Source organism: Rattus norvegicus, chromosome 4 (genome assembly GCF_036323735.1).
Source record: "Rattus norvegicus strain BN/NHsdMcwi chromosome 4, GRCr8, whole genome shotgun sequence".
Taxonomy (NCBI): Eukaryota; Metazoa; Chordata; class Mammalia; order Rodentia; family Muridae; genus Rattus; species Rattus norvegicus.
The window spans coordinates 80,049,341-80,077,033 of NC_086022.1; the positions used below are offsets into that span (position 1 = coordinate 80,049,341).

Consider the following 27,693-nt stretch of genomic DNA (forward strand, 5'->3'; position numbering starts at 1 on the left):
TGCTATTCCAGCACTCAGGAAGCAGAGGCAGACGATATCTCTGAGTTCCAGGCCAGCCAAGGCTACATAGTGAGATTCTGTCTCAAAAACAAAAGAAACAAACAAACAAACAAACAACAAAAACAAAACACTCTGAAAACAAAGCAAAACAAACACAACCAAACAAACCCCCCAACCAAACAAAGCCGCACCACTAAGTACAGCTAAGTTGGCTCCACTTGCTCCTGGGTGACTGTTCTTGCTTTGCATTATCAGGTCAGCTCTCCCCTGCTTCACGGCGGTCAGCGAGCACCTGCTCTCTGAATTCCCCTGCTTTCGCAGTAGGTTTGAGATACTGACTGACAGATGTCTGTTGTACCTTCCGTGTCAGTCTCACCCTTGCCCCGTGTGCCCATTCTTCAGTGATCACTAGCCAGAACACAAAACTCACTGTGGCTCTGCCCAAGCTTCTCCTGCGAGACTCAACCTTTTTTTCCAAACCTGTTTTTTTTCTTTTTAGATTACTGTACTAAGTAACAAGTTTCCTTATGACATACATATTTCATTTGATTGATCACCTCTTCAATTCCTCTCCCTTATCTCCCTGCCCCACTTTGCTTCTGTATCCCTTTATCCTCCGGATTTCCACTTCCTCTTTCCTGTCTTCTATTGCCTTTCCCATCTCTTCTCTAAGCCCTTCTCATCTTTTCCCTAAGCTCCTCCCATTTCTTCTCTAAGCCCCTCCCATCTCTTCTCTAAGCCCCTCCCATCTCTTCTCTAAGCCCCTCCCATCTCTTCCCTAAGCCCCTCCCTGAGATTCTCAGGCCCTGATTCGATTTCTGCTCTTTAGTTTGTAGCATGCCTGAAAGAAAAGCAGAAAAGAGCTGTCAAAAAGGCTGAATGGCTTGGGCAAGTTTATTACAACATGTTCTAATATCAGAAAAGGACAGCAAACCCCTTTCTTGCTGTATGGAATTTTAAATGAAGCAAGGAGTGATTGCCTCTACAGAAGAAATACACCGTGGACAAGGTAGGTTTAAAATAGCTTACACCTTTGATGAAAAAAATAAAACCAACCTTTATTTGAAGTAGTACTTTTCATGTTGTTATACAGTTAAGAACTTTTTTTTGTTCTTTTGTTGTTTGTTTTTTTGTTTGTTTGTTTTGTTTTGTATTTTTGACTCTCGATTAGAAACAAACACCTGAGATGGGGGAGAGTCGCAGGAGTCTATGGGGGTGACCCTAGCTGAGACTCCTACCAGCGGGGGATGTGGAGACTGAAATAGTCACCCTCTGTAGACAGGTGGGACTTCCAGTGGAGGAAGAGGGACATCAGTCTACCCACAAAAGCTTTAACCCAAAATCTGTCCTGCCTATAAGATACACAGGGATAAAAATGGAGGAGAGGTTGAGGGAACAGCCAACCAATGACTGGCCCAACTTGAAACCTATTCCATGGGAGAGAGCCAGTCCCTGGCACTATTAATGATACTCTGCTATGCTTGCAGACTGTCTATGCCTAGCATAACTGTCTCCCGAGAGGCTTCATCCAGCAGTGAACAGAGGCAGAGGCCCACAGCCAGACACCAGGCAGAGCTTGGGCTGACTTATAAAAGAGTAGGGGTTAGAACTGAGTGAGTGGGTAGAGTCAAGGACACCACAAGAAGACCGCAGAGTCAACTAAGCTGGGCCCATGGGGGTTCACAGAGACTGACCCACCAAAGAGCATGCCGGGGCTGGACCTAGGCCTCCTACACATTTGTAGCAGATGTGCAGCTTAGTCTTCGTGTGGGTCCCCTAACAATTAGGGTGGGGACTGTCTCTAACTCTGTTGCCTGCCATTTGATCCCCTTCCTATAACTGGACTACCTTGTTGGGTCTCAGTGGTAGGAGGTACACTTAGGCCTACCCTGAGTGGGGTGGTACCCAAGGGAGCCTTCTCCTTCTCTGAGGAAAAGGGGTGGGAGGAGGGGGGGAAGGAATTTGTAAGGGTGGAACTGAGACAGAGGAAGGATGGGGACAGATAAATTACAGTACAGACATACTCATAGCGTAATACCTTTGTGATCATTATGCATTGAGACACTCCATTGATTGGATTTGGCAAGTTTGAGGAATCCTATGAATTTTGCTTTTACATGAAGGTCCTCACAGATGTTCTGAGAGAACTTCACTGGGTCAGGCTCTCACAAATTAACCTGTCTATTTCACTGTTTTAATAAAGGCAAGGACAGAAACTTAGTTTGTATGTTTTAAGAGTGGTTCTCATAAAAAGATTTTTGAGGGAAGAAATCCCAAGGACTACAAGTGGGTTCCTAGAGAAAAGATGGCCGTCACACTTAGTCTTTAGGGCTGGCAATTTGTGTATATTTCAGTCCCATGTTCCTGCCTTGTTTTGGGCAGGGCTGTAAATTGAAAATGTGGTCCCTTGAGCATTAACTCTGTAGATATTCTCCACCTATGGGTTGCCAACTCTTCAGGGAGTTGGACGACTCTATCACAGGGGTCACACATCAGATATCCTGTATATGAGCTATTCATAACAGCAACAAAATTACAGTTATGGAGTAGCAACAAAATAATTTTATGGTTGGGATCACCACAGCATGAGGCACTGTATTGAAGGGTTTCATCGTTATTGTAGTTGAGAGCCACTGCCTTAGACTCAATCCAGAAAGAAAATGAGGCCCTGTGATTAAGTTAACAGTAGGATAAGAATCTCAGGGTCATTTTGATTTGCATTTCCCTGATGACTAAGAACGATCAGCATTTCTTTAAGTGCTTCTTGGCTATTCGAGATTCTTCTGTGGAGAATTCTCTGTTTAGCTCTGTACTCCATTTTTAAATTGGGTTGTCAGTGTCTGCCTTCTTGAGTTCTTTATATATTTTGAATATTAGCTCTCTGTCAGATGTAGAACTAGTGAAGATCCTTTCCCAATGTGTCCTATTGACAGTGTCTTTACCTTACAGAAGCTTTGTAGTTTCATGAGGTCCCATTTATCAATTGTTGATCTTAGAGCCTGGGCCATTGGTGCTCTGTTCAGGAAGTTGTCTCCTGTACAAAGCTATGCCCTACTTTCTGTTCAATTAGATGTAGTGTATCTGGCTTAAGTCGAGGTCTTTGGTCTACTTGGGCTTGAGTTTTGTACAGGGTGCTAGTCATGGATCTGTTTGCATTCTTCTACATGCAGACATCCAGTTAGACCAGCACCATTTGTTGAAAATGGTTTCTTTTTTTCCATTATATGATTTTTTTCCTTCTTTGTCAAAAATCAAGTGTCCATAGGTTTGTGGGTTTATTTCTGGTCTTTGATTTGATTCCATTTATCAACCTATCTGTTCCTATACAAATACCGTGCAGTTTTTATTACTATTGCTTGAGGCCAGGGATGGCGCTACTTCCAGAAGTTCTTTTCTTGTTCAGGATTGTTTTTAGGCTTTTGCTGTTGTTGTTGTTGTTCTTTTAAGGTCTTTCCACCCTACATCCACAGAATGGCTAAGATGAAAACCTCAAGTGACAGTTCATGCTGGTGAGGATGTGTTGCAAGGGGAACACTCCTTCATTGCTGGTGGGAGTACAAACATGTACTAGTTTAGAAATTAATTTGACAGTTTCTAAGAAAACTTGGAATAGTTTTATCCCAGGACCCAGCTATACCACCCCTGTGCATATACCCAAAATATGCCCCAGTATACCACAAGGACACTTGCTCAACTATGTTCATAGCAGCTCTATTGGTAATAGCCAGAAACTGGAAACAACCTAGATGCCCTTCAACTGAAAAATGAATAAAGAAAACATGGTCCATCTACACATGGGAAGTCTATCCAGCTATTAAAAACAAAGACATTATGAATTTTTCAGGTAAATGGATAGAACTTGAGGACATCATCCTGATTGAGGTAACCTATACCCAAAAGAACATGTATGACAGGAGCCTAGCATAACTGTCCTCTAAGAAGCTCTACCCAGCAGCTGACCAAAACAGAGACCCACAGCCAAATATAGGATGGAGCTTGGGACTCTTATAGGAAGAGTTGGGGGAAGAGGGTCCTGAAAGAGACAGGAACTGCATAGGAAGACTAAGAGAGTCAACTAACCTGGGTCCTTAGGAGCTCTCAGAGACTGATCCACCAACCAAAGGACATACAAGGGCTGGACCTATGCACCCCCAGCACATGTGTAGCAGATGAACAGCTTAGTCTTCGTGTGGGCCCCGAACAATTGGAACAGGGGCTATCACAAAAGCTGTTGCTTGTCTGTGAAATATGTTCCTGTAACTGGGCTACCTTGTCTGGCCTCAGTGGGAGAGGATATGCCTAGACCTGCCTAGACTTGAAGTGCCAGGGTGGTGGACATACGGGCTTGGGGGTCTCCACCCTCTCAGAGGAGAAGGGGAGAGTGATCGGAGGAGGGACTGTGTATTTGGGGGCGGGGCAAGGATGGGGCAGAGATTGGGATGTAAAGTGAATTAAAAACAAAGCAAAACATTAGGATGAGACTTTCTTTAAGGACATAGCAAAATGTCTCTGTCTCTCCTCAAGGAATATAGCTAATTTGAAATTGAGGCTTTAAGGAAAACAAAATGAACAGAAAAAACTCATAAGCAATGACACCTTGAAAAGATTTGTGAAATTAATTGTGCCAAATAAATTGTAAGAGAGCACTACTAATCTCTGAGCATCCATGCGTTGTCCCACGGTGGAAATTAAAACCCTCAGGGGACATCTGCTGATAATAACATTTCCGAATAGCCTTGCTTTGACAGTTTGTTTTCACAGCTCTTCTGGGGAGTTGTGTGCTGCTCTTTGTAATTTACTCTTAGATCCTGAAAGGCCTTCTCTGGCCTGTAATCCTAAACTGCCTTGTAGCTTAGATTCATTTCCTCAGCTCTTTCCACAGCCAGTCACCCATTCGTGACCACCCCATGGTCCCTGGAAGATGTTCTTTCTGAAGTTCAGCCAGGTTTTCTCTATAATAAATCCTCTAGACATGCTTCCTGAATCATCCGAGTTTGAGGTGAATTCAGGTGGACTCTGAACTTCTGTGATGTAACGAGGGAGCAACCTTTTCTGATATCTTAATTAACTCATGATGTATCCAGAAGGGAAAAAGGCTTAATATTTGGAGAAGGCTGAAATCCAGGAAAGCATATTTGAATTGTGAACAATTAGTTCAAATTAAACTGAGAAATGATTTAACATTTAAATGATTAAACATTTAAGTGTATGCATTTAGTATATTAATGTGTGCATTTAGTATATTAATGTATGCTGCATTAGTATCAGAACTAATGAAGTGGTTGGTCGTCATGCAAAGGTTTTTTTTCTTAAACTATTAGGAATTTTAATTTGCCTACCAGTTTTATGATGTACTTGGCTTTCTTTGTCTATGCAAATTATTTGCATTTTAATTTGGGCCATATGATTTTATAGGCCTAATTTATCTCCCTCATTTCTAAATTAATAGGACATTTTCATTAAATTTATAATTTAATCCAACTAGACATCTATAAGAAAAGACTTTATTGTTTCATCTTTGAAATCTAAATGCAGAAGTTGCCTTTGATTCCTTTTTTTGTGCATGAAAGAGATGATGTGGTTGTGGGGAGGGATTGCCTTCCTTTCCTGTGTAATGGAATATAGATTCACAGAAACCTATCGGGTGGATGGCTGTCTTCTCCCAACCCTAGGATTGCATGTAACTGTAGTATAATATCAGTGCCAGCAAACAGACATTGATGTAGTCCACAGAGCTCTTTCTGATGGCATTAGTTATGTATGTGTGCATGTGTATATGTGTATTCTGCATTGTGCATATTTGTATACATGTAATATGTAATTTGATCACATGTGTAACTTCACATAACCACCACTGCAGATCAAGATTGTTGGCTGACTATCATAACAAGACACATTGATGGTCTACTTCATGGCCCCTGTGCTGTAACCCCAGCTCTGGTGGCCATTCACCTTCTTCCCTCACTATAATTGCATCATCCCATAAAGGCTATATGGATGTAATCATGCAGACTGCATTCTTTTGAGAGTGGAGTTCTCAAATTCCTTCTCCTAAATGTTGTTCTAGTTTTTGCATGTAACAATGGCTTATTCCTCTTAACGTTGACTAGGAGTTGTGATAGCTGGCACATGTCAGGTAAACTGTAGTATAGGTATGTAATATACAGTTTACTTGACAATTCACCCATTCTGGACATTTGGTGACTTTCCAGGCTTGAAAATGCTATGAAAAAAGCTGCTTTGCATTTACATACAAGTTTCTGGATGAGGAGTAATTTAGGACTTGCTGTGGTACACTCACGAATGTCTCTTCTGAGCTGTATGGTCTCTTACTTACCCTTCTCATTGCTGTGACCAAGGCCTGACTTAGAGGATGTGGTTTATTTTGTCTCTGAGTTTGAAGGTAGAGAGGCCTAGTGGTAGGATGGCTCTCAGCTCTGGAGGTAGGAGCATGAAGCTCTTTTCTCATACCTAGGCAGATCAGGAAGCAGAGGCAGGATGGGAGCAGGGACTGAACTAGAAACACCAAGGCCTCCCCCCATGAATCCTTCCCTTAAAGCCCCTCTTGGAGGTTCCACAAACTCCCAAGGAGCGGCAGCAGGCAGGGACAAAGCACAATGTATGGTGAGTCTAGTTTAAGTCTTGAAAGGGCAACTGTTGACTTTCATTGACTTATGCAGATCTGCCTGAAAAGACCTGGAATTTGAGGACCGTAAAGAAGAGAATGTCTACAGTTTAATGCTGTAGATAGCCTTACTTCAGTTTCAATATATTTTTATACATAAATGTAACAAAGAAAGAAATGGTCCAAGGAAGGAAAAGCATGTAAATAAAGGTCAGTAAGCACATACTAAATATTAGCAGGGTAGCCCTTTCACATGACTTTCTCAGGATGGATCAGTTACTAGGCAAGTACTACACATTGTAGCTGGGAAAGCACGAAATCAAGGCAAAAGGCCATATTTAGATTCATGGTAGACCACACTCAACATATCCTTTCACCAGACTGAGTTCTATAAGCTGTGTTCCGACATCCAACAATAATAAACAGTTATATAAATTGAATACAAATACTTGTCGCAGGAGTCACAAAATCATGTCCAGAAACAATCCAGAAAACAAAATACTTGAGATAAAAGGCCCTCTGCCCTTTTTCTAGAACCTCTCCTACAGTTCCCCAAGAGAGTATTCAACTCATCGTGCATCACTCCTTTGGCCGTGTTCCAACAGGCAATAATGAAACCATTTCCCCGAGTGGCACCAGGACTTTGTATTCTCACCAGCAATGCATGGATGATCTATTTTCTCTATGTACTTGTCACCATGTGCCACTTTCACTGTTTTTCGTAAAGCATTCTGATAGGTGTGTAGTGACATGGCACTGTGGTTTTAAACCTGTAGCTCTCTCATAAGATGGTACTTTGACTGAGATGGCCCCTGTAGTCTGGGGCATTTGACTACTTGGTCTTTTTTGGGTAGGTTTAGGAGGTGTAATCTGATGGGAGGAAGTCCATCACTTTGAGAGTTCAAAGGCCACATGTCATTCCAAGTTTGTTGTCTCTCCTTCCTGTTTATGGCTCTAGATGTGAGCCCTCAGCCCTGCACTCTCAGCTCACAGCTACAGTTGCCATGCCTGTCTGCCGCTGCAATCCATGATCATGATCATGATGGACTCTTATTCTCTGTAACCATAATCCCCATATTCTTCCTTCTCTAACGTGCCTTGGTCATGCTGGTTTATCAAAGCAATAGGCTCAAATGGAAAATATAGAACTCCTATGGTATAGCTAAGGCATCTCTAAGATGGGGTTTATGGCTACAGGTGGTTACAGTAAAACATCACAGAGCAAAGTGTAGTTGCTGTGGTCTTGTATATGTTTCTTCTACTCCTGGTTTCATTGGGACTTTTATTAGGGAAGCTAAATTTTATCAAAGTTTAATATCCTTAATCCCAATTGGGATTAATCAGAAGAATGAGGCAGAAAGATTGGCACTAGTTCAAGTTTAAGAACTGGAAAAAAAAACCAAAATTCACACAGAATCAGGGAAGACCCCCAAACAGCAAACACAATTCCGCACAGAAAGAGCAATGCTGGAGGTTTCATAGTACTGATTCCAAAGCATCCTGTAGAGCTATAGTAACAAAAGCAGCATTGTACTGTCATACAAACAGACATACAGAGAAATGAAATAGAGTGAAAAAGAATAAAGGATCCAAAAAGCAACCCACAGTGCACCGGTCACTTAATTTTTGACGAAGGTATTCAAAAGATGTACCGGGGCAGTAGGGACGGGGGAGTCTTTTAGGAAGTGGTGATGGGGAAACTGGGTGTCTATGACACAACAATGATGCTAGATCTGTATCTTTCATCCCGCACAAAATGAATCAAGACATCAAATAAGGCCTGGACCTTTGACAGTGCTAATGGAGAACATAGCAAACTACTTCAAGATACAGGTAAAGGACTGTACAGGCAAGGACTTTCTGAAAATAATACAAGAAACAATCCCATTAACTGACAAAAGGATTACACACACACACACACACACACACACACACACACACACACAAACCAAAAACTACTGCACAGCGACATAATCATCAGAGTGAGGAGACAACCTACAGAATGGAAAAAAGGATTCTAACTATGTCTAAGACAGGTTAATATTTTGAATATGTAAGAACTGCATGAATTAAATGGACATGGACAAAGCAACTCTGGTCAGTAGTCTAGTGAGTAGATAGTTTTCAATGGAAGGAAGACCAATGGCTGATACATACTTGGAGAAGTGCTGTGAGCTTCCCAGCCTGGAAACAAGACACAGAGTAGGATCCAGGTGTGGCTTTAAAGACTCATGGTCTCTGGACTTCCTACATCCCTAACTATACTGAATGTGATGATAATGTCTAAAAAGTCCTAAAAGTTTTCTTGCTCATTCTGAGGGTTAAAAGCCATTAGGTTAGGTAATTAACATCTGTAGCCTAACAGTGGGGGATTAAGTAATGTAGCCTTTGTTCTGTCTCAGTTCTAACTTTCTTCCTGCTCACAGGAACAAAAAGGGACACTCTGAAAAGTGAATTTAACATTTATTTCTAAGTTGTGAAAAGTTTCCTATGAAAGCTCTCTAAGACAAAAAAGGGAAAGCAGGAAGATCCTAAGCAGGGCAAGGGGAATTTGTCCTCAGCACTTACACATCTTTCAGAATACATGAACACATGGTAAAAAGTTTATCACAAGTTTATACATAAATTCAAATTATAAATTAAAATAGATGTTTACAACAGAGAATGTTTACATGAGTATCCATTAGGAGTAATTATCTGGCTAAACATCCCTCGCCTGTCACAGCTCCACAGGTTCAGAGAGAGTTAACAACCATAACTAACTTATTAGTGAAGTTTTATAAAGATAAACCCAGTCAATATTTTATCTTCTGCCCTAACATCTATAATAAATTGTTAGTTCCCTTTTTATGACCTTTGGTTAACGGTTTTACAACCTCTTGGAATGTGCTGAATAGTAGAATACCTGGTTACTCTCGAGAAGTAATTAACTGGTGACACTTGGGAGACTGGCAGAGTTCTCATTGCAGTTTTGACTATCAGAAAGGACCTAATAGCAGTCCCACTATAAAAGAGCTTAATAAATACTGGTATAATTTTAGGAATTCTTATAGGATCATCGTAAAGAATTAACAAGTCATCTATTTGTCTCTATAGCATCACTAAAAGATAGTACATCTTTGTAGTTCTGCAGAGATCTGCCAAAGGGCTGGGCTAATACCCAGTGATAGTTATCTGTGTAATGATAACAGGAAAAGCATATTAATAGCAGCAATCTTTTCTAAAATGATCTTCTTCTGGGCCTTGCCTACAGAGCTTCATCATAGATTTTAATCTGAGGCGAAGTCATCTCAGGAGGATCACCTGCTAGTTATTAGCTTGTCCTATGATGGCTCCTGACAGAAAAGCATTCAGCAGTCCTGACTGTCAGGGAAATGCAAATCAAAACCACATTGAGGTTGCATCTCTCCACCGTCAGAGTGGACATGGTGAAGAGAGCAAGTGAGGGCAGCTGCTGTTAAGGATGTGGGGAAAGAGGCCCTTGCCTGTGGTAATGTAAACTGTGATGCAGTCACTGTGGGGATCAAGTTGGAGGCTTCTCACAAACCTGAAAATAGGATTCCTCTGTGACCCTGTTTGGGTACCTCGAAGGACTGCAAGTGTTGCCACATCAGTCTGGATTGCTGCACTAGTCACAGAAGCTGGGGGATCCAGGCCCAACGCCATACAGCAGAGTGACCAAGACTGAGACAGTTGAAGACAACATAAGTCGTTCTTCCTTTAAACTCTTTTCCTCAGGGCGATAAAAGTTGATCAACACAGGGTTTAGTCCTGAGAGCAGCTCAGTGTTGTGACTCACAGGCTGTCTGACTGAAACAAGCAGTTCAAGTTGAACTTGCTGCCTAAGCCTGCTTTTATGCCTGGGACCCCTCCCCCAACTCCCCACTTGTCTGCCTTTGCTTCAGTTCTGGTCACAACCCCAAAATGCATGGCACCATGGCCGCTTCCAGAGGCTTCTGTCAGCCTAGCCAGGGGACTTGTGCCTGTCACACTGGCTCCTCCTTAGTCCCCCGAGCCACCACAGAGCCAGTGTTATCAAGTATTACCCAGAGGGAAACTGCACCGCCCATGACATTTCTAATCTATGATCCCTTTATAAGATGTCTTGACGAAACGAGCACCTTCTTTGGCATTAACTGAACAAGTGAGTTATTCACTGGCCCAAGGCCCGGCTTGGCTGTCAGGTGTGTGAAAGCTACAAACCGAAAATAATTCATTTTCCTCTCTAGGGAACAGAGAAAATGTTCCCCTCTTCCTCTGGATAAAAGTTACCAACCTCACAGCTGCCAGAGCTTAGAAAGCCCTGCTTACAGGGCAAGGGGTGCTTCCTGTCCTTTTGTTTGTGGGACACTGTGAAGTGCTAGGGTCTTTGTTGTGCATCTCGGGTTTTGTTCCTCATGTGGATTTCACAATGTTTATGACTCAGGGAATGAAAGTAATGACCATGGTAGGTTCAACCACAGCAATAGTGCAGATACAGGGCTGGTAACCTGTCAGCAGCAGGGGTAAAGGTTAGTTCTTTAAGTCTAAAAATGGAGACTTCAGGCACTTACCTGGAGAATGAGATCTGGCTTCACATGCATGATAAAACCCTATGGATCTGGCTTCCCAGGGATGAGGAAACCCTACAGACAGGACATAGCTGCAGTCATATGAAGTAATTGAAGAAGAGAAGAATGCCATCTTGAATATTTTCTTATTCAAAACATTAGGAACAAGTGAGCACCTGCAGTCCTGTCCCATGCAGGGGATGCATGCTCTGTTCCTTACCGTCTCGTTTTGAAAGTTCTGAGAATTTCAAAATCAGCCATAATTACCCCAGCGCTGCTTGTTTTGTGTAGACCCAGATGAGCTGGTCTCAGCACCAATGGTTTCCTACACAGTGCATGCAGCCTGGCTTGTCAAATGGATGTCAGGAGCTGCTGACAGACAACATGGGAGGTGACTGACAGACGGATAGGTGGCCAATACCTTAGAACAACATGCATTTTAGGTATGCATGCGCTGCTCATGGGCAAAGGCGGGGCAGAAGCCACGCCGCCTGTGATGTGGCGAACAGATGTGGTTTGATGCTGTCTGGGAGAACACTGCCTCCCTCGTCCACATTACATCTTCATTGTCTGTGTCAGTGTTTCTTTGGGGAATTTTCTCATGATCACTTTGGTACATAGTATAACTAACTATACATCGGTAACTGCGGTAACTGTGATCAGTGTTGGTCATGTTTTATTTTCCACGTCTGCCATCCACATCATGACATAAGAAAGAAGCCTTGCTTTCTTTATTTTCTACATACAGGACTTACCCTGTTGAAGTCACACCCGGTTGGTGGGCTTTCTCTGTGTGTTGCTGTTGTATTAGATCTTTCTAGGACTCCATAGCTTCTCCTCCTACACTGCTCCTTCCCTGTAGGATCACTTCTCCTCCCGATGCTTGCTTCCCTTGAGGGGGCCTGAAATTCCAAACACATTCCTACTGCATGCACCGGCCACCATGCTATGCTGAGAAATCAAAGGACCCAGCTCCCCGCCAACGCCCCAGTCCACCTCTGCCGACATTCAGTGCCTGTGAAAGTCCATTTCCAAGCGAGCTTGCTACCCTTCCTGCAAACATTCCTCTTGCTGGTTCATTCAGTTATCCACGGGTAGAGGTAATTCAAGCCCCACAGGCAGTGCTGATTCCCTAGAAATCTGGATCTGTACGGTAGTGAACCTGAGTCTGAAGCAAGACTTGCCTGAGTCTGAACCTTGGTTCTGAATGTTTATTACCCATGCAACTCTGCTGCATTTTCTCATCGTAAGAACAGAAAGATGGCTGGAGAGATAGCTCAGCAGTTAAGAGTACTCGTTGCTCTTGCAGAGGACTCCAGTTTTGTCCCCAGGCCTCACATGTTGGCTCACCATTGTCTGCCATTGCATTCCAGGAGAGCTGACACGCTCTTCTGCCTTCTGGAGATACCGGGCATACTGGGGATACACAGACACACATGCAGGCAAAACGCCATACACATAAAATGAAATAAATCTTTTAAAACTACAACAGCAAAAAGAATAGGACTACTAGTTATATTTGATGCAAAGGACCTCTTTAGGGTTTGGATGACTGAGGTCAGTGAGAGGTCTTAGAACACAGGAAATAATAACAACTCACATTTGCATCAGTGCACCCTCTGGTGGCTTCTACTTCCTTTTTTGCCTTTGTCATCGCTCACCCAGACTGTTGCCTTCCAGTTTTCTCTATCACATGACCTGTAGCTTCTTCTTCTTTCTCCCCAGAATTATGTCTTAAAATGAAATGTGACCACTTATTTCATTGTCTCCTTCAAGGGCTCCACAGCAGCACCAAACACAGTTGTCTGTGTGTTCTCAAAGTCTCTTGAGGCCCTGGCTTTTGCTCATGACTCTGTTTTCTCTTTCTTTTTCCTTGCGTGCTCTGCAGTGTGAGAATCTTTCCATTTCTTACCACCCTCCCCCACAGGTCCACCTGAAAGCCTTCAGTTCATTCTCCAAGCCTCACCTTAAAAGTCCTGTTTTCTATGAGATTTCCACAATCTCCTGTGTGGGAGTCAGGAGCTGACCAGCCCTGCCTATAGTTGGACTTACCCCCATCACAGGTCTAACTTCTCTGTCTGGAGGATTTGCCTTAGAGCTTATTTTAATGGTAAATATGAATATGCTTAAAACTGACCCATCAATCATATTGTCCTTGACTTTAATGCAATGCCAGATCTGTGAAAGATGCATAAATTTTACGGATCTGTCTGTTCTGTGAGACTGTCAGTGCTCAGGAGAATGTGTCCTTGCATTCCTAGCCTCTGCTTCAGAGCCTGGAGTGCACTGGGTGCTCGATACCAGCTCGCCAAGAAGTGACTTGTCACCTTACATGTCATCAGAAGACCACAGTGTGAATGTCATGGTTCTCGGGACTAAATCACTAAACCATGCTGACACATTTTATCCTTGCCACACTAATGTGATTTGTCTTTGTAGATTTCACACAGAGAAGAAGGGTCCAGGACACCTTCTAGAAGATGGAATTTAGAGGATGGGTAGTAAGTAGTCTGAATAATAATGAAGGCAGAGTCACCTGAGTGTTTCTTGGATGCCAGGGAAGGTGGCCTGTGTGTGTGCGTGTGTGTGTGTGTGTGTGTGTGTGTGTGTGTGTGATTCTCATGTTTCTGGTGGCAGACCTGGGGCTTCTGTTATACCCATTCAATATCTGGTAGAGCTGAGGTTTGCCTTCAGATGTAGGGTGTGCTCTTTATCCAAAGTCTGAAGGCTTCTGCCATATTTGCCTTCCACTGGCACCAACAGTCTGTCTAGATGAGATTGCAGGAAGCTTTGGGAGGCAGTTACTCCCCCATTGTGTCTTGAGGCTGAGACTGATCTGACCTGAGCAGTGTGGAATAGCTGGAAACCAGCTGTTGGGGAAGAACCGTGCTGTTCTGGTGCTCCGTGTCTGTGTTCTTGCTCTGCTCTCTGCTCTTTTCCAACAGAAGACTTGTCCTGTGCTTGACTCAGCAGAGGAGATGATAGAACAGAAAGCAGAAAGCCTTGCTTCCATTTTCAAAAACCTCAAGTCTCAGAGAAGGGAGACAATTCAGGGCATGCATCATATGTCTTGGGCAGAACATGAAAGGCATTTTCTTCCCTCCAGAAGATGCTCTTCTGTCTGGAATGGTCAGACCCAGAGGAGACTGTGGGTTCCTGAAGCAAGTGCCCAGCACCTCTCCTCCTGGCAGGGTATTGAGAAAAGAATGCCTAGGATCTCGGGTTTCGGGAACAGCCCAGGAGAAGCAAAGATCTAAGATGCCAGGCTGTGCCATAGGACTTGATGCTCAGAAGGTCCCCTAAGGTTTTAACACCCCTAATCCTCTTTCTGAATATTGAGATGGAAAATGTCAAAAAAGGCTTTATTTAAAGATTTATCTCTCTCTCTCTCTCTCTCTCTCTCTCTCTCTCTCTCTCTCTCTCTGTGTGTGTGTGTGTGTGTGTGTGTGTGTGTGTGTGTGTGTACACCTGAGGGTGGCTGAGGAGTCTAGAAGAGGGAAGCAGATCCCCTGGAATGGGAGTTATAGGCTATAAGCTTCCTGACCCATGTACGGAGAACTGAACTTGGGTGCTGTGAAAAATTAACTTTTGAGCCATTTCTCCAGCCTCAGGACCAGGGTTTGTGCAGCTCTGATGGGCCCTCGGAAATGAAGCAAGCATTTAGGTCACCCCAAACAATTATAGCAGCCTGTCCCTATGCCTTGTCAGAAACACTCTAGATGACCTCTGCGCCACCTGCTCATCCATCCCGCAGGCACAGTGTGGGACGTGCTTGGATGCTTTGTGTGGGGTCTTGATCCGGAAGACATGCTGCCAGTCTACAGGGCCAGTGAGCTCCAGGCACTGCGCTCAGGGGTCAGCAGTGAGCTCTACAGCCGGTGGGCTCTTGCTATAAACCAGTAGGCCTGTAGGGCCAAACATCTATGATTTCCCCTGTGATGGACTTCAGAAGTAGTCCTTCAAAAGCGGTGAATAATGAGGCAAGAGATGTGTGTGGCAAACTGGGGGAGAGCACTGGAATGGAAGTGGGCTGAACAGAGACTTAGAAGTGACGTAGGGCTTCTAGAAGCTGGTTGGTAGCCCTGGAGCTAGGAGGTCTTGTCAGCGATACGTCCCTCTTCCTGAAGTGATGTTCCAAGTCGGAACTGTCGCCTCTTCTTGCAGATGCCCAGACCCAGGCAGGGAAAAGGAATTTGAAGGAAGCATCAGAACAGCCCATGCTTGACTCAAACTCACTCTTTTGAAATGTTCTCTTTGGGAGCAGTGAGGCCTGGAAGGCCTGAGCCTTTTCCTCTAAAGGAGCAGGTTTAAACAAGCTGCAAAGACTCACTCGCGACTGACTGGCTGCATCCCATCCCTGGCTCAGCCGGATTGTAGACTCTCAGTGACTTTCAATGTCATCTGATTCTCTTCCTCACTCAGTGATGTGCTGAGGGCCCAAGGGAGTAAAGTGAGGAGGTTCCTTCCGTTTGTTAGGGACAGCTGTGGTCTCACTTGAGGCTCCTCCCACTAGGTTCTCAGCATCTGAAAATGAAGTGATTTAAAGGAGGTGTGGGCAGAAATAGGTAAGGAGAGTCACAATAGCAGGAGGCCATTAACTCCCTTGGCCTGCAGCAGTGAGGGGGAGAGCTCATCTTAAATTAACCCACTGAGGCCCAGAGATCATCAGACACACTACCTGACCCTTACTTAGATGTGCAGGGGCTTAGTGGCAGCCAGAGCTATGACACAGCCCAGGAAGCTCAGCTTCCCCCTACTTAGAACTGGCCGGGAAAGGTCAGAAAATGGATCTGGAGGTGCAGCAAGCTGAAGGTGTTAGAAGCTCAGACTTCGTGCTTCTTTCTCGTTTAATATTCCTCCTGGGTCATTTCTCGCCAGTCTCTGAGTACAGGGTAGGTGGGCTGAATGTAATGTCTGTGTCAAACAGAGGAGGCAGTGAGCTCTCCCCTTTAGGAGCTGGGATTTTTAGTCTTTCTTCCTGATACTTCCCTACTCAGTGATGGATGACTCCATAGTTAACTGCCTAGGGTTTAAAATCCATACATTTGAATTCCATTTCCTCTGAGCACTCTAAATAGTTCCTTAGAGGCTGAGGGCTATTAGCATCCTTCTCGGGCTTTTTCTCCTCTTTTTCTTTTTCATCTCATACTCAGCCAAAGAAGAATTACTCAGAGAATCTTCAGGGGAGCCTAGATTCTAAGATTCGAGCTTCTTCTCCAGGAAAGTGACTTGATAACTATAAGGACCGGAGCTGAATTCAGTCACAGAGCAGGTTATGGAAATAAAGCGCAGATCTATAGGGCAAGTAAACCCCCAGGAAGAGATTCTTATTTATAATTGTATTTTTCTTCAAAAAATTTGTAAGTGTAGGTGCTGATGAGATGGTTTAACGGGTAAAAGCATTTTTCCAGCAAGCTTGAGTTCAAGTCCTGGGAATTTAAAAAGCCGGAAAAAGCCCTGATTCACACTTGTAATCCCATCAGTCTAGGTGAGAGACAGTAGCTGGAAGCCCTGAAGCTAACAAGGGACAGCTAGAAAATCAGTGCCTGAGAATTTGTTCTCTGACTTCCACAAGCTGTCATCACATTCACACACACACACACACACACACACACACACACACACACACACACACACACCACACACACACACACACACACACACTCAAATGTTTTAAGTGTCTTCTTTTTTAATTGACAAGCAAATACACATAGTAAGATGCTGGCTGAGATGGCTTGTGGGTAAAGGCTCTTGCCACCAAGCTGGTGACCTGGGCCCAGTTTCTAGAATTTATACAGTAGAGGAAAGAGTCCATACCCGCAAGCTGTCCTCTGACCTCCACACACATGCTGTGGGATGAATATATGCCCGATTCAAATACAAATACACAAATAAGCACAAATATAATAAAAATACATAAGCCGGACTTGGGGCACTCGCCAATAATCCCAGATAGATGGACAGGATAGTTGAGGTAAGATGCCCCACACGAACAACAGAGCAAGAGCGTTAAAAAACAAATTTTCCAGAGGACCTGGGTTCAATTTCCAGTTCCCACATGGCAGCTCACAAGTGTCAGTGACTCCAGGTCCAAAGGATCTGGTACCCTCACATAGACACGCAACGCATGCAGGCAAAACAGCAGCACACATAAAATAAAATAAATTAATTAAATATAAAAAGAAAATAATGACATATAGTTATACAAATGACATTGTACCTTATAGACTGATTTTTTTGATGCTCTTTTGAGAACTGGTAAGTGTAGATCAATGAAGCCACTTTACAGCTCTCTAGCACATTACAATATGAATGAGCGGTTACATCCATATGACCTTCCTGATCCACAAACTGGGAGGTGTTGGCCTCTTCACGGCTGTGACCCAAACACTCCTACAAGACCATCCTTGTACAGTGTGCGAGGCAGGCACGGGGAGTTTATTGAGTGATGGGGACAAATAGATGACTAGGGTGAGTAGCTACCAGTACAAAGTTCTGTGTGGAGACGTGACATTTAGTGAGCACTTACTCCCTGGCTGACACTCTTACAGGAAGAGGGGAGAGCCGAGGTGAGCAAGAGAGGAAGTGTGGTTCTTGCCCTCAATGTGAGTCTCCTGAAAAAGATACTAATTAATCCAAATTGGGTGGTGAGTCAGCCTATGTAGATGGCATGGCTGTTGTAATGGGGGAGAGGGGCTGTGACTGAGGGAGCAAGGGGGATGACACTAACTCTGAAAGGTAGAATGTGGGAAGACCCAGAAGAAGTCACTTCCTGGCCTGAGGCCAGGAGACAAGGGGAGGAGAAGGGTGGAATGGAGGCACCACGGGCAGAGAGAGACAACAGCAGGGACAGTCTTGACCACAGAGAAATACAAGCCCATGCAGGGAGCTAAGACTAGGCGATACAAAGACTCTTAGGACGGCTGTGGGCCTTCTATCCCATCAGTCTTTCCTGAGGCCTCATCTACCACCAACTAAACTGTGTAATCAAAGTCGTGCCAGCAGACTCTTCGCCTCTCTGTAAGCAAAGCCTTTGTTTAAGTTCACTCAGTCACTCGCCATCTGCATTTAATGCATTCCTTCATTTCTTTCTATCTTTTTTTTTTTTTTTTTTGAGAAAGATGAGTTAAAAACAGCCATGACAGGAGCTTGGGTAATGAAGAATGAGTGAGCCCTTGCACCCCCTCCCTCCCTCTGATCTGTCCCAGCTCCACCTTGCTTCTTCTGCAGCTGTTGCCATGGCGTGTAATGTATTAGTAATAAGAGTAGTTGATGGCTTTCATTACACCTATTAAATGAGGCCCTTAAAGCTCATTACCGCCCAGGCTTCACTGCATTATTCTTTCCTTCTCTACAACTCCAGTGCTCACGTGAATGTGTGGGCAGTCCTCCCCATTCCCGGAGAGTGAATTTGGTGTGAAATTAAATGTCAAAGATAGGAAGAAAGGCTGATTGATTCAGAACTGATTTACCAATAAAGGCACTTTAAAAGATGGGGCATGGGTTTCTGGAGAGCTACTTGAGTTTCATGTGGCGGGGGCTGCTGCTCTCCTCTAGGACGTTGTATCTATTTCTGTCTTCTGGTGTTGCCATTGCCTACATGGGTCTTAGCGATATGCATGGGTGTCCAGTAGAGAAGCGGACTGGCAGTCACGTACATAATGCTTTGACGTGTCTTTGTCTGGCTTTGAGAAATGGTGGCTAGAACAGTCATCAATGCGGGACTGGATTTGTGTGTAGGCAATGGCTGAGTTCTGCTACGACTGGCAGTGCTCAAGGAACATGGCTGTGTCTACCTCCATCTATCTGCCTGCTTCTTGTCCACTGTGGAAATATGGTGTACTTTTATCTGAGCCATTGAATATGTGGGCTTTTTTGTTAGTGGTTTAATTAAGACCTGATTATGACTGGATAAAATCCACATCTTTTTGGGGTATAGATGAAGAGTGTTAGCAAGCTTATGTTACAATAACTTTTACTACAGTCCCCCCTCTAATTTGAATACCTTTTACTGAACCTCATTCCTGTTTTCTATTAATCACAGCAGGCCTCATTCTCTTACATTTGTTCAACTCACAATTTATATTATTCCTCTGACTTTTGTGGTCATTTGAGTCTTGGAGACAATCTATATAAACATTTTTCAACTTTCCTTTGTTTTCCCTTCGTGTCAGTAAGCATGGTTTCTTTAGCATTTTATAACCTGGATGTAGTAAAAATGAACCAGATGCCCTGGGACCTGAGAGTGAATGAATGAATGTTAGGAGGATGGTAGAGCTTGATGTCTTGATGTTGGAGGCTAGATCTAGCTTAGGTTCGAGAGGGAAGCAGATGAGAAAAACAACTTGATGAGGGTTTGCTGGGATGGAACAAAATGTACCACAGCCCAGGAAGCAGAAGGACCTAGGGCTTTCTCTCCCCTTGACTTTCTCATTCAATGGGACACTGATTAATGAAGCTAGGGAGCTCTGCTCTTTCAGTCTCTTCAACCAATATCAAGCGAAATATCCAAGTTGAGTTTATAATTGGAAAAGAAGTGACATTTTTCCTATCAAAGTTTCTGTTCCTCTTGCCTCTTGCCACTGTGTTTTGGGAAGGACTGTGATGTCGGGTAAGCTCTGGGTAAAGGCTGGCAAAGCTCTGGAGGGGTGGGGTTCTTAGTGCAGAAAACTATGCTTAGGAGCAGAAGGGAGACCTTAGAACTGAGGATGACAAAGATGTGAGAGTAGGCAGGGTGAAGGCTGGTGACGAAGTGTTGAAGCCAGTATGAATAGACATCGGTCATGAATCAGCAAAGTGGGGTTCAATATAAACAAGTGAGGCCTACAGTCTCCATGGAAATGCAACTAGGAAGACAGCAACCAAAGCAACAGCTCAACAGAACCAATGGGCAGCAGGCATCTGCCTAGCATCCTAATGAGTCTCCAGAAGAGACCAGCCCAGGACAGAGAAATTGTGAAGTGGGCTGAATGTTAAAGTGCTCTCTACATTCAAGAATAATGTTTCTCCATACCCGCTCCCAAATTAATAGGAATGTTTGTTAAAACATGTAGATTCTGGACCTCCTAAAATGAATTAATAGGAAATATTCTGGGACCAAGAAACGGGATAACACGTACTGCAGAGATTATCCAGAGAGCACAGAGCTGCTGTGGAACAGATGATGTCAGCCTTCACAGCACTAACAATGTGCTTATGTCGCTAGATACTTGGTAGGATATTGTTAGGAGAAGGTACTGTGTTTTGGCATTACAATAAAATAAGCAAAGACTTTTAATATAATACGGCAAGGGTTTCTGTATTAGACGCCATAGGAGATACCATGGGGCTCTGGCTAGAGATGGAAGAAGCTTTGCTGTGCAGATTATGGCAGCGTTCCAAAAGACAATGGAATTTTCCAAAGCAGGAGCTGTTCCTGGTGGAAAGAGTGCACAGTGTCTGGAAGGAGCACTGGGCCATGAGAGCAGATAGCAGCATGTGGAAGAACGTTTGTATTTCCAGTATACTGGGGTCATGGGGAAAGCAAGTGCCAGTCTGGTGGGGATTAGTGGAGTCTGGCAGCAGAGACGCTCTGTGGCCATGCTTGATGCTAGCTTGGGAGGAGGATTTGGATGTGAGGAGTAGACCGACTCTGTAGGCTCAGAGCTGTTCATCTGGTGGAAGAGAGAGAAGGTAAACAAAACCAAGAATTTTTAGGAAATGTTAACTTTTATGAAGTAGTGAGGGCTGTGACGAGACTAAAACAGGGCTTTCTCCTTTGGAGAACATGGTCAGCAGTGTTATTTAGCCAAAGTGGCACACCCCACACGCCCCCCACACTAGGGCAGATGAAGTACTGAAGCCTTAGTGGGAATGAGTGGGAACCCAGAGGGGTATGGAGAGCAAAGGAACCAAGGAACCTGAAGATAAACTGGAAGGCAGAGTTAAAGCTGCAGGCTGGGCGAGCCTTTCTAGGAAGAGGCCACGCCCACCCATTCTCAGACTGGGCAGGACTTCCTGCAGGGAAGTGTCTAGCGCTCCTGCTGCTGGGTCTCCCAGAAGTGCTGCTTGTTCCTGTGCCTGGCTTCCTCTGTTCGCTCTCCTGTATTTATTTTCCCACATTGTTCACCACCAGTTTTTTTGTTTGTTTTGTACTACACTAAAAGAAAGAATGTTGCTTCTATGTAGACCATTCAGGAGTAATTAAAGACTCCATGAGTAAACTTAGAGAAAGGTTAGACAAAAGACAGAGAGACTGAGAAGCACATCAGGGATGGTTAGAGAGCTGGTTTAGTAGATCTCCTTGGATGACTACTCTGATATCTTCCCTTATGGGACCCTTCTTAGTTTTACTTCTTCTGATTATAGGTCCTTGTGTGTTAAATAAACTAGTTACCTTCATTAGAGAAAGAATAAGTGCTGTACAGATTCTGATGCTACGCCAACAGTGTCATGCTTTAGAGGACAAAACAACCAATATTATAAAGATACTAAAATTTTGTTCTATGATTAGAACTAGCCACTAGAAGAAGTGGGGAATGAAAGGTAGAAGTTTTAAGGTTGCCTCCCCCCACTAGACAAAGGTTCAGAGTAGAAGAAAAAAAACCGGTTAGGCCCTGGGATTGTATGTTCCAGGAAGCTTCTCCTAGGACCATAGAATGGGTAATTACATCGGCTGGTTCCACAACTCTCTCCCAGGAAGTAGCTGACCATAAAGTTAGATTAAAATCTTAGAGAATAATCTTGAGAAGCAGGAAGCTCCTCCCAGGAACTGACGGACCATAAAGTTAAACAATCTTGAGAAACATGAAGCTCCTCCTTGTGATTTTTCACTGGTATTCTCGACACTTTCCAATGACGCCATCCCTGTCCCCTTGGGTTGTGGTTTCTCCCTTTAAATACCCTTTCTCCCAGCCTCTCAGGGTCAAACTCCACTGCCCCTGCATGGGATATGAGTCTCGACCACAGTGCACTGGTTCCTATTGAAAGATCCCCGAAGAGAGACCCTTTCTAAAGTCTTGGGAAATCGCGGACCCCAGACACAGAGAGACCATTTTGGATGTAATAAGCAAAGGCAAGGTTTCTTTCGGAGATCTATTACGGGGATCTCTGGGTCGACACATATCCTGTGCAGGAGACAGAGGTGTCGACCCCGAAGCTCAAAAGTCAGGGGCTTATATAGGGAAGGCTAGGGGGTTTGGCGCGGTTACACACAATTGGCTAATTTCTGGCGCGGCTATAAGTGATTGGCTCATTTAAACATGGCAGTGAGATTACAGCACAGCAGGAGAGTATGTATTGACTGGAGCGTACAGGATTTTAGAAGCTAGGGGTGTATCAGGGTTTGAAGGACATCTGGTTAAGGTGTGACTCTGAGTAAGCTGGGGGAGGTGCCTTTCTGCCAGATGGTTTGGGTCAGTCCTGATAACTCGGGCTGGTTCCTGCATTCCTTTTCTTTATCTTTATGGTCTGTTAGTCCTAGCGGCAGGGTGGGGCTGCCTGGACTTGCTTTTCACAGTGTTTAGCCCTGAGTTTGTGAATTTTGAAACTTACTCTTTTAACTTCATATTTTTAAACCTTAAATCTGTATAATTTTCCTTTCACTATCGATAAACCTCATGTGATTACAGCAAGGATGGTCTTGTATGAGTTCTTGGGGGGTCGCGTCATCCTGAGACTTGAGTGAGGGTCCCCCCACCCCCCGTTCCAGGGGTCTTTCAGTTTGTTTGTTTGTTTTGTTTTGTTTTAACGAAAGATCGCAAGTCAATATTTTTTCTCTCCATATTCTCTCTTATTTTGAAATAACTTTCAAACATAGAGCCATCTTGTAAAATTAACACAAAATCTTTTTTTGAATGCTGATCATTCGAAAAATTCAATGTACATGGTTTATTATTGCTCTGAAATACTGCAACATGTGTTTGCTATGTTCTGTCATACTCCCCCAAAGGCATGACGCAACCATCAAAATCAGAAAATTAATGTTAGTTCGTTATTACCGTCTAATTTTCAGACCTTCTCAAGTTTCTCTAATTACCTAAGGTACAGAATCCAGTCTAAGGTTGTGCTTGCTGTTCTCTAATCTCCTTCAGTCTGGTGAGTCTGGCTTTCCTTAACTGTTGCTGCCTTAACACTCTGGAAGATTACAGGACGACATCGAGATTGTACACTTTATTTCTTACCAAACCTTTATTTTCCAGCTTTATTTTCTGTTGATACTACTTAGTGAGAAGGCTGGGCTGTTCCCATGACAGGTTTCAATTTGCTAGTTCAGAAGACTGCCTAAGAACTGGGCAACTCCAGGCAAGCCCAGGCAAGTCAGTTACTAGAAAACAACAACAACCAAAACCAAAACCAACCAAACAAAAAAACCCCAGGCTTCAGGCAGCTACTCAGAAACCACCCAGCCATCAGAGGCTGCCCTGCCACCTGACCTGAGGCAAGGACAATGGGTCAGCAGCAGTTTCCAGCCTCCCCCACCTCCCAGGCCCCAGTAATGATTCTGGAATGTCCCTACAGATGGACTCAACAGATTAAGATAGAGGTTGTCTATTCTAGAATTCCTCTAATGTGCTTTAAATCAGGCCTGTGAGCTCAGCTCCGGGTCTCTCTATCTTAGCAATGGGACACCCCAGCATGCTGATCTTCTGCAGAATAAAACACTTCTTGCGTTTACATTTGAGTTCGGAGTCTCATCCTTCTGCAAATCATGGACCCTTACATTAGTTCACTTAATTACTACTACAGTCGTTGTCACAGGGGGCTTGTCTAACTTGTAGTTACTTTTATATTTATTTATCACTTGTCATTATATTACAAGGGCTAACTTCTTGTTTTCATGTATTTGTCCAGCGAATTTCTGTTTTGTTCAATGGGTTATAATTTAAAGATAATTATTAATTGTGTTACTGAAATAATCCCAGATTTGGCTTGTGGAATCCCCTTCAAGCAGGTTCTAGATCCTTTTTTTTTTTTTTTTTTTGTCACATAACCATTATCCTTAGGGAACCTCCTCCATTCAGTATAATATGATGTTTCAAAACCACTCTGCACTTCTCCGGTTCCAGCCCCTAGACAGATCTGGTGACCTGTTCTTTGCTACCCATGCACACATGTGCACACACATGTATCCCTATACCTCTCCATATTGAGACTAATACTTTCTGTTTTAATCCCTCACATCTCTAACTCTCATTCACAACAAGAAACCTGGTTCCACCTATCCTTTACACTTAGAACACACTTGGTTATTAGACTAACCCTCCCCACACAGAATCAATTTTCTTAGCTGCCATTTTCTCCCTCTTTCGCTTCCAGCAAATATGATCCACTCTTTTAATCCCTCTACCACATGGTCTCCCTTCTGACCCACCTCAGGCTCTAAAGCTCCTGTTAGGATTTGCTAACCCAGAGAACCTGTGCAAAAATCTGTCCTGCTGTGAGTTCCTGCTGGGTGTGGTAGCCTAGGTCTAGCACTCAGGAGGCACGGAGGGGCTTATCTGTTTGAGCTTCAGGCTAGCTAGGAATACAAGATGAGAGAATTTATCAGACAACAAGAAAAATTAGAAATCTTTTTTCTTTTTCTTCAGAATGAGTACCTGTCAGCCATGATTGCAACTTGACCTTTACAGAGATGCCTGCCTGGCTTGGCCCACAAAATGGCTGTTGGGCCAATTTACTTAAGAAAGGTACAAGAGCATCCAGGAAATGTTAGAAGAGAGGAGGGCAGGTGGTGAGCAGTGCTATCCTGTTGGCGATAATTAGAAGAAGAATAAAAACAGAGGACCAAGAAGGACTGCATATTTATTTAGTGAAGCCATGGGAGACTTGAGGAAGACAGAGGCAGCTCTCAGAACTGCGGAGGTCAGAGGGGAGCAGTGATCAGTAGAAAGTGGGGCTGAAGACAGTGATGGTAGGGGAGGAGGACTGTGGTACATGCCCTGGTATCCGTTTTGAGAAGTACTCAATATGGGCATTGAATAGAAATTATCCCTAACAGTTCTTATTAAATATCCAGGTTTTTCTGGGCCTTCATGAGCCTGGCATTTTCCTCAAAGCAGGATTTAGAAAATCTGAGTCATAAGACCCATTTTTGTGCAAATTTCTACGACAAAGAAAAATGCATTTATAAACATCCCATTGAAGCTCCAGGAAGAGTAAGCAAAAAGGATTTTAGTGAATGAGAAGTAGTACAGGCAACGCAGTAGTATTAGCAACGCAGAGCCCAGTTATTAACTAAGGGTGTGCGAAATGCCATTAATGTTTTTAGATTTGATGGAGCTTTAATATCATATTTCACGAATAGAAAACCTACTCAGAAAAATTCCGCTAGACCACTTCCATTTTAATTATTTTAGCTTCTCGGATGTGAATTTCTTTGCTGTTGGCTATCTGAGGGATTTAATCTCCCAGACGGAGAGAGAATACACAGTGACCAACGCCGGCTATCCTGAGGCCACAACCTATGTCAGACACACTTAAATCTTCACGGTACCATGTGATGCTCATGTACAAATCCCCCATCTGTTTTATCAGTCTTCTCAAGATTGCTGTGATGTCTAGAGTTAGTCCCTAAGTCTCCAGCCATTTCTACAAGGAGTCATTGTTGAATGGTTCTAAGAAATGTCACTTATGCAAAGTAGTTGGCTCCAGGGAAACCTTGAAGAGCATCCAATAAAAATACAGCTGATGAATAACTGACTCATCTTTCAGAGATGTTAAGGTTTTTAAGGAATTAATTATACCACTTACATTTTAATGTTTGTTTCTATTTAAATATCTGACATCAAACTTATAACTAATGAGATTTCTAACAGCTTAATTCTATGCTCTTTTTCTCTGTTGTGAGAGAAAAACCTATTAAAAGAAAAAGTTTGCCTGCCTCACCATACCTCCTAACCATCCTGGCTAGCAGTCAGATGATGCAATCTCCATTATTTTTATTTTTTCTAGCAAAAAGAAAATGTAGAAATATTTTAACATTAACAACATGAACTGTTTCAGCCTAAATTGCTATTGCTTTCTATCACATGGGTATTTTAAAAAGACCCTAAACACGTGTCAAAGAGTTCTGTATCTGAAGATATAAAAATGTTCTCAAAGTCAAGTTTATGGCAGATGACTTTGTAAGAAAAGTAAGAAAAGTGAAAATACAATGGCAAGGAGTCATGTCAGCAGACTTGGGAGGAAATTGAGACAATGAATTAAAATTCATCCCAGGAAATACAAGGAGTAGATAATAATGTAGAAACTGAAGTTCCCAAGTCAGGGAAAGGAGGCTTCTTTGACTGAAACTCACCTATGTGGCAGAATATTCTCACAGGAAGGATACATCTGAAAGAAAGGACCCCTGGGGAAATGTAGTCTTTCCTCACATTAAAAAAAAAAAAATCAGTGGCAGCCCAGAGACCTGAAGCCTGACAGAAACAGCTCTTTGAGATGAGCTAGTTCCCAGTCAGACTCAGCTTGCTAGTCAGTCATCTTGCCTTGACCACGCCCTGGCCTCCTCAGCAGATCTTTACAGTTCTCATTTTCATTCTATGTTTTTCTTGGTTTTGCGCTCTCTCTCTCTCTCTCTCTCTCTCTCTCTCTCTCTCTCTCTCTCTCTCTGACTTATATATCTCCCCTTCAAAAGGAGATCAAGGTATAAGCAATACAAATCTCGAATCAACCCTGTTAACTACAAAACAATAGCAGAAATAGAAATGGACCCTGAGTCAAGGGCTGTGACGGAGACCAGGCTAGGAGTGAAGAGGAGGGAAAAGGTTATATGTCGGAACACATGTTTGCCATGTGATCAGAATGGCGTGTTTCTGCAGCCTTTCTTTGGGTTGCTGGCTTTTACGTAAACAATTGTGGCCTTGGTGCGCTTAGTACACATGATAAAAAACAAAACAAAACAAAACAAAAATTGACCGTGGCCCTAGTCAGTGATAAGCTTCCCGTACACTACAATTAAAATATGTGTTTAGTCATCTCCGTTTGAAGTTTTGCCTGTTTGGTTGGTTGGGTCTCCCCCCCGGGGGGGGGGGAGCGGGGGTTTATTAACAGATTTCATTTCTAGTGCTTTTTTTCCCCAAAATGAGCCAGGGGAGATTAAAAGCTAAGTAGGATGCAGAGACTGATTTCCCTTCTGACCTTTATGAGGATGCAAACAGTGAGCACAGTTTGGGTTTTGAACTTTTCTCTTTATTTTCTTTCCTATCAGGTCTCTCCAGTTAGCCACAGTTCCATGAGCTTCTCACATCAGGACGACTCCAATCGCTGCTGTTTGCTGTAATGCATACCAGTTCCATGAGGGGCTCTTGCCTCCTTTCAAGTTTTCATGTGTTAATAGCATGGTTGGAGCTTTTCTCACCCACGTTAATTTTTACTTTTTATAATGTTTAAAAATCAAAATATAATTACATTATCTCTCTCCTCCCTTCACCTACTCCCGTGTATTACCCCCTTGGTACCTCTCAATCTCATGGCCTCCTTTTATCATTAAATCGTCTGGATAAACAGATAAACATATAAATACAACAGATTTGCTCTGCC

The 27,693-nt window shown here is 43.4% G+C and overlaps 1 long non-coding RNA gene across 4 annotated transcripts in view; it reads left to right on the forward strand.

Annotated features, from left to right (window-relative positions):
- LOC134486578 (uncharacterized) overlaps positions 1-27,693 on the forward strand; it is a 31,430-nt gene extending 3,737 nt beyond the window's left edge. For 2 of the 4 annotated variants that reach the window (XR_010065796.1, XR_010065793.1), the window contains exons 3-4: positions 830-1,009; positions 27,362-27,693. This is a non-coding gene — a long non-coding RNA (uncharacterized LOC134486578). Of the gene's footprint in view, positions 1-829 lie in introns of all 4 variants that reach the window. The other 2 variants (XR_010065794.1, XR_010065795.1) reach the window with 1 other exon arrangement.